We start from the raw sequence: 7,183 nt of genomic DNA, 5'->3' as shown, positions 1-7,183 counted from the left end.
TGAAACTTTAGGGTTTTCTATGTACAGTATCATATCATCAGCAAATAATGATAGTTTTACTTATTTTTTTCTGGTTTGGCTGCCTTTTATTTTTTCTTTTTGTCTAATTGCTGTGGCTAGGACTTCCAGTACTATGTTAAATAAGAGTGAGGAAAGGAGGCACCTCTGCCTTGTTTCTGATCTTAAGGAGATCGCTTTTAATTTTTTCCCATTGAGTATGATGTTGGCTGTGGGTTTGTCATAGATGGCCTTTATCATTTTGAGGTATGTTTTCTCTATTTCCACTCTGCCAAGGGTTTTGATAATAAATGGGTGCTGCATTTTGTGAAATCCTTTTTCTGTATCTATTGATATTATTATGTGATTTTTATCTTTCATTTGTTTATGTGATGAATCACATTGATTGATTTGCAAATACAGTACCAGCCTTCCCTCCTCAGAATAAATTTCACTTGATTATGATGTAAGATTTTTTTCAGGTACTGCTAGATTTGATTTTCTATATTTTGTTGAGAATTTTAGCATCTAAATTCTTCAGGGATACTGGCCTATAGTTTTTTTTCTTTGTATTTTTTTTATATATAAGCCTGTAATGGTATAAACTTTGCTCTTATTACTGCTTTAGCTGCATTTCAGAAATTTTGATATATCTTGTCATTTTTATTTGTCTGTATATATCTTTTAATCTTAACTTTTATTTCTTCTTTGACCCAGTCATTTTTTAGAAATATGTACTTTAACTTACATATTTTTGTGGATTTCATTACTTTTTTTTTACCATTAAATTCTAATTTCGATGCCTTATGATCAGAAAATATGCTTGGTATAATTTCAATCTTCTTGAATTTGATGATGTTAGTTTTGTGGCCCAACATATGGTCAACATATTCTCTATTCTTGAGAATGTTATCAGGTCCAATAGTTTTTTGTAATCTATGCACACAGGAGAAAAATATAAACTTTGACGTTTTAGGATGAAATATTCTGTAGATATCTACTATGTCCATTTGTTTTAGTGTTTCACTTAAGGCTGATACTTCTTTATTTATTTTCTGTTTGAATAAATAATCTAAAGCCATCAATGGTGTATTGAGGTCTCCAAGTATAATTATATTTTTCAGTTTGTACTTTTAGATCAGTTAGTAGTTGTTTTATATATTTTGGTGCTCCGTGGTTTGGTGCATATATATTAAGAAGTGTTATGTTTTTTTGATTCAATGTCCCTTTTATCACTATGATATGTCCTTTTCTGTCTATATTGCCTTTGTTTTCTTGAAGTTAGCATTATTTTATATAAGTATGACTACCTCTGCTTTTTTTAAGGGATATTATTTGCTTGGAGAATCGTTTTTCAACCTTTCACTTTGAGTCCACTTTTGTCCTTGCAGCTTAGATGTGTCTCTTGAAATCAGCATATGGTTGGGTTTTGCTTTTTGATCCAATCCACTACTCTGCATCTCTTTATTGGTGAGTTCCATTCATTTACATTTAAAATAATTATTGACATTTGAGAATTTTGTATATCCATTTTATTTGTTTCTGGTACCTCTGTGTCTTGTTTGTTACTTCTCTGTGTTTCTGTGAGGTTTTTTCCTTTTGGTATTTTATATTTCTTTCTCCTGTTTCTTCTTTATTTCTGTAGTAGCTTTTTCATGTTTGGTTATCATTACATTATTAAGAGAAAAATGTTCATTGCAAGCAACACTCTGTGGCAGATGCAAAACTGTCTGACACAATTTAAGCTTGCTATACTAACAAAGTCTAACCTATTTGGGTACTCTCTCCTCCATGAGACAAACCTTTATATAGACTTAGACAACGAAAAAGAAAAGAAAAATGTTCATATGTACAATAATCATTTGTCTTATAAGTGTTTCTGCACTCCATCCCCCTTTGCTACTGTAGATATTTATCCTATTTCCTTTTATGTTATTATTGTCACAGATTACATTGGGGAACAATTTTTTTTCATTTTTCTGTTGCATGAGGTTTTAGAACTGTTTCTATATATTTCTGCATTGCTGATTCCAAATCTGAAATCTGTTTTTCTGATGTATGCTCTACTTTTTATGCAATTTTAATTTCTTTTTGTTACAGTTTATGGCATCATTGGTTTTTAAATTGAAGTTAAAGGACAATGACTCTTGGATTGAACATGACCACAAGGCAATTAATGTTTTACAAACATCACTTTTACATAATTGTAGTTGTTTTTAAATGTAAAAAATTATTATCTGATAAAAACACCCTCTTATTTTGTTTTAAGATTGAATCATGGCTTCTTCGACTAGACGTAAATGTAAGAATAGTCCTGACTCCTTCTGTTATATATGTGGCTCTTAAACACTTCAACATCAAAGGCGCAATATTTCATCATTTTTGACACGTGCACATATTGCCTATTTTTAAGTTCGCCTTGGCGATCAAGACAAGAATCGGGCTCCTCATATTGTGTGTTATAATTGTTAGGAAATGCTTTGTGGCTGGACAAAAGGAAAATACAAAGGAATGCCTTTTGGTATTCCCATGGTTTGGCATGAACCTAGAGGACCACAGCAGTGATTGTTATTTCTGTCTGATCCATACAAAGGCATCGGCAAGAAAAAACAGCACATGATCGCATATCCTAATATTCCTTCAGCAATATGACCTATCCCACACTCTGAGACACTCCCAGTTCCAGTTTTCACTTGTTTTACTTCTTCTAAGGACAAAGAAAGTGAACATGGCGATCAAGTGTATTTTGATAAGATGCATGAGGAAATGGTTGTAGAATCTGAAGGGTCCTCTTCTGATGCCAAACAGTTATTAACCCCTCAGCATTTTAGCCAACCCAAATTGAATGACTTAATAAAAATGACATAAAAATTGTCCTTGACTTTCTGAAGTATAAGGAGCATAACTGGATTATTTGTGTGGATCTTAAAATGGTAAACTTCCTGCTAGGACAAACAGAGAGATTTCACAAAGTATCTTTGCTTTCTGTGTTTGTGGGACAGCTGAGCTCAGGAGAAACACTAGGCACAGGAGTAGTTGAAACATGGAGCTCTGGAAGTAGGGATGCTGCAGAATATTGTGAATAAACCTGTAGTTAATCGAGACACGATCATTTTTCCCCCACTTCACATCAAACTTGGCTTAATGAAGCATTTTGTTCAGGCTTTGAATAGAGAAAGTAAATGCTTTCAACATATTATTTTTGCTTTTCCTGCCTTGTCGTTCAAGAAGATAAAAGCAGGTGTATTCTATGGACCTCAAATTCGAACCCTCATACATGATGAAGAATTTGCCAGGAAGATGAATAAGGAGGAGAAAGCAGCATGGCAGTCTTTTGTGGCAGTTACAAAGAACTTTCTTGGCAACAAAAAGCAGAAAACTATGAACTTCTGGTTCAAAGGATGCTGTTGGCTTTCCATGACATTGGATGTAACATGAGTGTTAAGATTCACTTCCTGAACAGTCATCTTGATAAGTTTTCCAAAAATCTTGGAGCTGTTACTGATGAGCAGACTACTGCTGGAGCATCAAATGAGATTGTCCTCAACAAGTATGCAAATGCAAGAGCTACAAATGTGCATTTTTGCCTAAATAGAATTTAAATAAGTTTTGCACAAATTTTATGATTAAAATAAGTGTTTTAATATGGTCTGTTTTGAAATTGTAGACAAAATCTGATTCAGTCATATCTTTTAGTGTATTTACTGCATTATATAAATTATTATATTTTCACGAAAATGATGCCCAAGAAGACATTTTAGTACATTATGTTAAACTAAATGTTGAAAATTTTACAATAAGATGAAAACATAAAATCTTGAATTGCAAAAAAAACTGTAGCTTGCAGAGAAAAACTAACATCAGATTTGAGATCAACACACTCAAATTAGGTAAGAACAAGTGTTTTTGTGGATGCAACAAAAATTTTGTTCCCCAGTGTTATCCTTGTTTTATTGTGACCATGTTGGACGTTTTACTTACAGGCTTTGATTTGTTTTATTTTTTGCATCTGATGGAATTACCCCCTTAAGTATTTCTTACAGTGTTTTTTTTATGTGATAAATTTCCTAGCTTCTATATGTTTGTAAATGTTTTTATCTTCTTCATATTTGAAAGATAACTTTGATGAATATAGTATTCTTGGCTGGTAATTTCTCTCTTTCAGTACTTTGAATATTTGAGTCCACTCTCTTTTGGCTTGTAGAGTGTATGTTGAATAGTCTGATGATAACCTAATTACCTTTCCTTTATATGTTTTGTTCTTTTCCCTAGCTGTATTGAGGATTCTTTTTATGTCATTGATTTTTGACAATTTTATTATGATGTGTCTTGGAGTATTCTGTTTGGGTTGTGGTAAGTTGGTGTTCTGTTTGCTGCTTTGATTTGAGGCTCTAAGTCTTTCTATAGGCTTGTAAATTTGTCATCAGTTATTTGTTTGAATAGATTCTCCATTACCTTCTCCTTCTCTTCTTGTTCTGATGTATCCATTTTCTGATATTTCTCTATTTGATGAAGCTTGACAATTCTTGTAGAGCTCTCTCAGTTTTTTTAAATTTGTGAGTTTCTCTTCTATTCTCTCTGTAGCATTGCTAGTTGCCTATCTTTGATGTCACTGATTCTTTTTTTTTTAATCTGGATTGCTCTATCAGCTAAACTTGCTACCTTAGTTTTCAATTTATGTGTTGAGTTTTTTTCTGATTTTAAAATTTTAATCTTTTTGGTGAGGTATTAATTTTGTTCACTAGTTTGTTCTAAGCTCATCACATTGCCTATTGGTGTTTTCTCACATTTTGTTGAGTATTTTCAAAACTTTAATTTTGAATTTTTTTTCATTTAACTCCAAGGTTTTTATGTAATCAAAATTTTTTCTGGTGATTTTCTTTTTTTCTGAACTACATCTCTGTTTTGTGTAGCTATGGTATTCAGTTTCTTTTTAGATGGCATCTGAGAATGGTATTAAGAATCATAGCAGAAAATCAGCTAAATAAATGAAAAATTAAAAATACATTAAAAATATAAAAGTTCAAACATTTATGACTGTAAAGAAGAAAAAAAATCACAGAAAAAAGATAGAAAACCAAAAGAAAATTAAGTAAAAAAATCCAAGAAAATAAGAATAAAATATGTAAAAATTTAAAAATGTAAAATTAAAAAGAGAAAAAGAGAATAAAAGAATAAGAAGAGAGAGGAGACAAGATGGCTCTGGAGTAGGCGGACGTACCAACATCTACCTCCCAGAACCAAAGTGGATTACAAACTAATTTTATGAACTATCATCTGGAAAAACCAACTTTGGACTAAACTAAGAGGACTCTTAAACCAAGGAACACTGAAGAAGCCACACAGAGACTGGTAGAAAAAGCAGAAACGGGGAAATGTGGAGAGGGCTGCCCAGCTCCCCGGAGCGAACAGCAGCAGGTGGAGACTTGTGTGGCGGGAAATGAGTTTAGCAGAGGGGGAAGGGTCCTGAGCCCCAGGAACAAAGCACCAGCCTATAGCCCCAGAGCCCAGAAGAGGTGTAAGGACAGTATTTAGCTGGAAAAAAGTCAGGATACTGTTTTTGAGAAAGAGTCTGATTTCTCAGACCCAGGATCCTTCTTAAAGGGACTGTGCAGAACATCTCTCTCATAACCACCCACCCGGGGCTCCTGGGGATGGGGAGAAAGAGGAGAGGACCAGAGTAACAGGAAGAGAGTGTAATCTAGGAGGCACAGGGAGAAGCATTTTGGGAGATAGCCACCCTAAGCCTTGGGTTGAGTCACCCCCCCAAAGCTGAAGTAAATATTTCCCCAGGAAACAGCAATACGAGCAAAGGGAAGCAGGAGAGCAGCCAAACAAGCTTCCCCGTGGCATTCAGAGCAGAGTCGCATAGAAAAAGGGAGCTTTTGGGTCTACAGTAGTGAGTCTTAGGGTCCGAGCTGCAACGCCCCCACCCACGAGGCTGAGGGCTCGCCGGAGGGCGGGCGGCAGCAGGAGACAAAAGCATGGTTCTGCTGGCATGGGCGGAAGCCAGCTGGCCACCACTGGGCTCAGGTGTGACCTCAATCTTGCCCGGCTGGGGAGAAGGGGGTGTGCAAAAGTGGTCAAGCTCAGCTGCTAGCAGCCTATAATCCAGTGTGCGGGGAAAAGGGTGGGAATCTCGGAAAGGGTGGAGACCAACCCCTGAGCAAGGGCGCAGGAGCACAGCCTTGCCCCTCCTGTGCAACCCAGGCTTGCAATCTGACTTGGTAGCCGGCTCCTCCCATGGGGGTGGAGCCAAAAGCCCAGTAGAGGTGGAGTTCTGCTACTGAGCTGAGCTTGGGAACGCAGTCCTGCCCGGCGGTAGAGCCAAGGCTAGCAGCCGTTCCTCGAGTGGGCTCCTCCTGCAAGGGCAGGGCGAAAGCCCAGAAACAGGCGGAGACCTGCAGCTGAGGAAAGGTGCTCGCAAGTGCCCTCAGGACCGATCATAACGTCACACACAGGGGCGGGGCAAAGGCCAAGGCCACCAATGCTTGTGCTCCCGAGCACGTGATCACAGCCACTCCCATGAAGAGAAAATGCAGAGGCAGAGAAATACAACACAAATAAACCAAGAGAAATCCCCAGAAAAGGACCTAAGTGAATCAGATATAACCAAATTACCAGATGCAGAGTTTAAAATAACGATTTTTAGGATGCTCAAAGATATCAGAACAACCATAAATGGCCATTTCAAAAACCTAAATAAAGAGATAACAAATATAAAAAAGGACATTGAAATAAGAAAAGAGAATCAGTCAGAAATGACAAATACAATATCTGAAATAAAAAATACAATTGAAGGAATTAAAAGCAGGATGGATGGAGCAGAGAATCAAATCAGTGAGTTAGAGGACACAATAAATAAAGGCACGGAAGCAGAGCATAAAAAAGAGACTCAAAAAGTCTGAGGAAACTCTAAGAGAGCTCTGCGACAACATGAAGAGAAATAACATCTGCATCATAGGGGTTCCTGAAGAAGAAGAGAAAGAACAAGGGATAGAGACTTTGTTCAAACATATTATAGCGGAAAACTTCCCCCAATTAAGGCAGGAAAACATTTCACATGTTTAGGAAGCACAGAGAACCCCAAAGAAACCTACACCAAGACACATCGTAATTAAAATACCAAAGCTAAGCTATAAAGAGAAAATATTAAAAGCTGCAAGAGAAAAAAAAGTTATCACCT

At 36.3% G+C, this 7,183-nt stretch overlaps 1 non-coding gene across 1 annotated transcript; it reads left to right on the top strand.

Annotated features, from left to right (window-relative positions):
• The first annotated feature begins 1,696 nt into the window (after window positions 1-1,696).
• On the top strand, window positions 1,697-1,820 carry LOC136396079 (small nucleolar RNA SNORA28). The gene has a single exon (XR_010749502.1). It is a non-coding gene; the product is annotated as a small nucleolar RNA SNORA28 (small nucleolar RNA).
• The last annotated feature ends 5,363 nt before the right edge of the window (window positions 1,821-7,183 follow it).

This window comes from Saccopteryx leptura, chromosome 2 (assembly GCF_036850995.1).
Source record: "Saccopteryx leptura isolate mSacLep1 chromosome 2, mSacLep1_pri_phased_curated, whole genome shotgun sequence".
NCBI lineage: Eukaryota > Metazoa > Chordata > Mammalia > Chiroptera > Emballonuridae > Saccopteryx > Saccopteryx leptura.
Note: the sequence above shows the minus strand (reverse complement) of the source record. Positions and strands in the feature narration are given on the sequence as shown.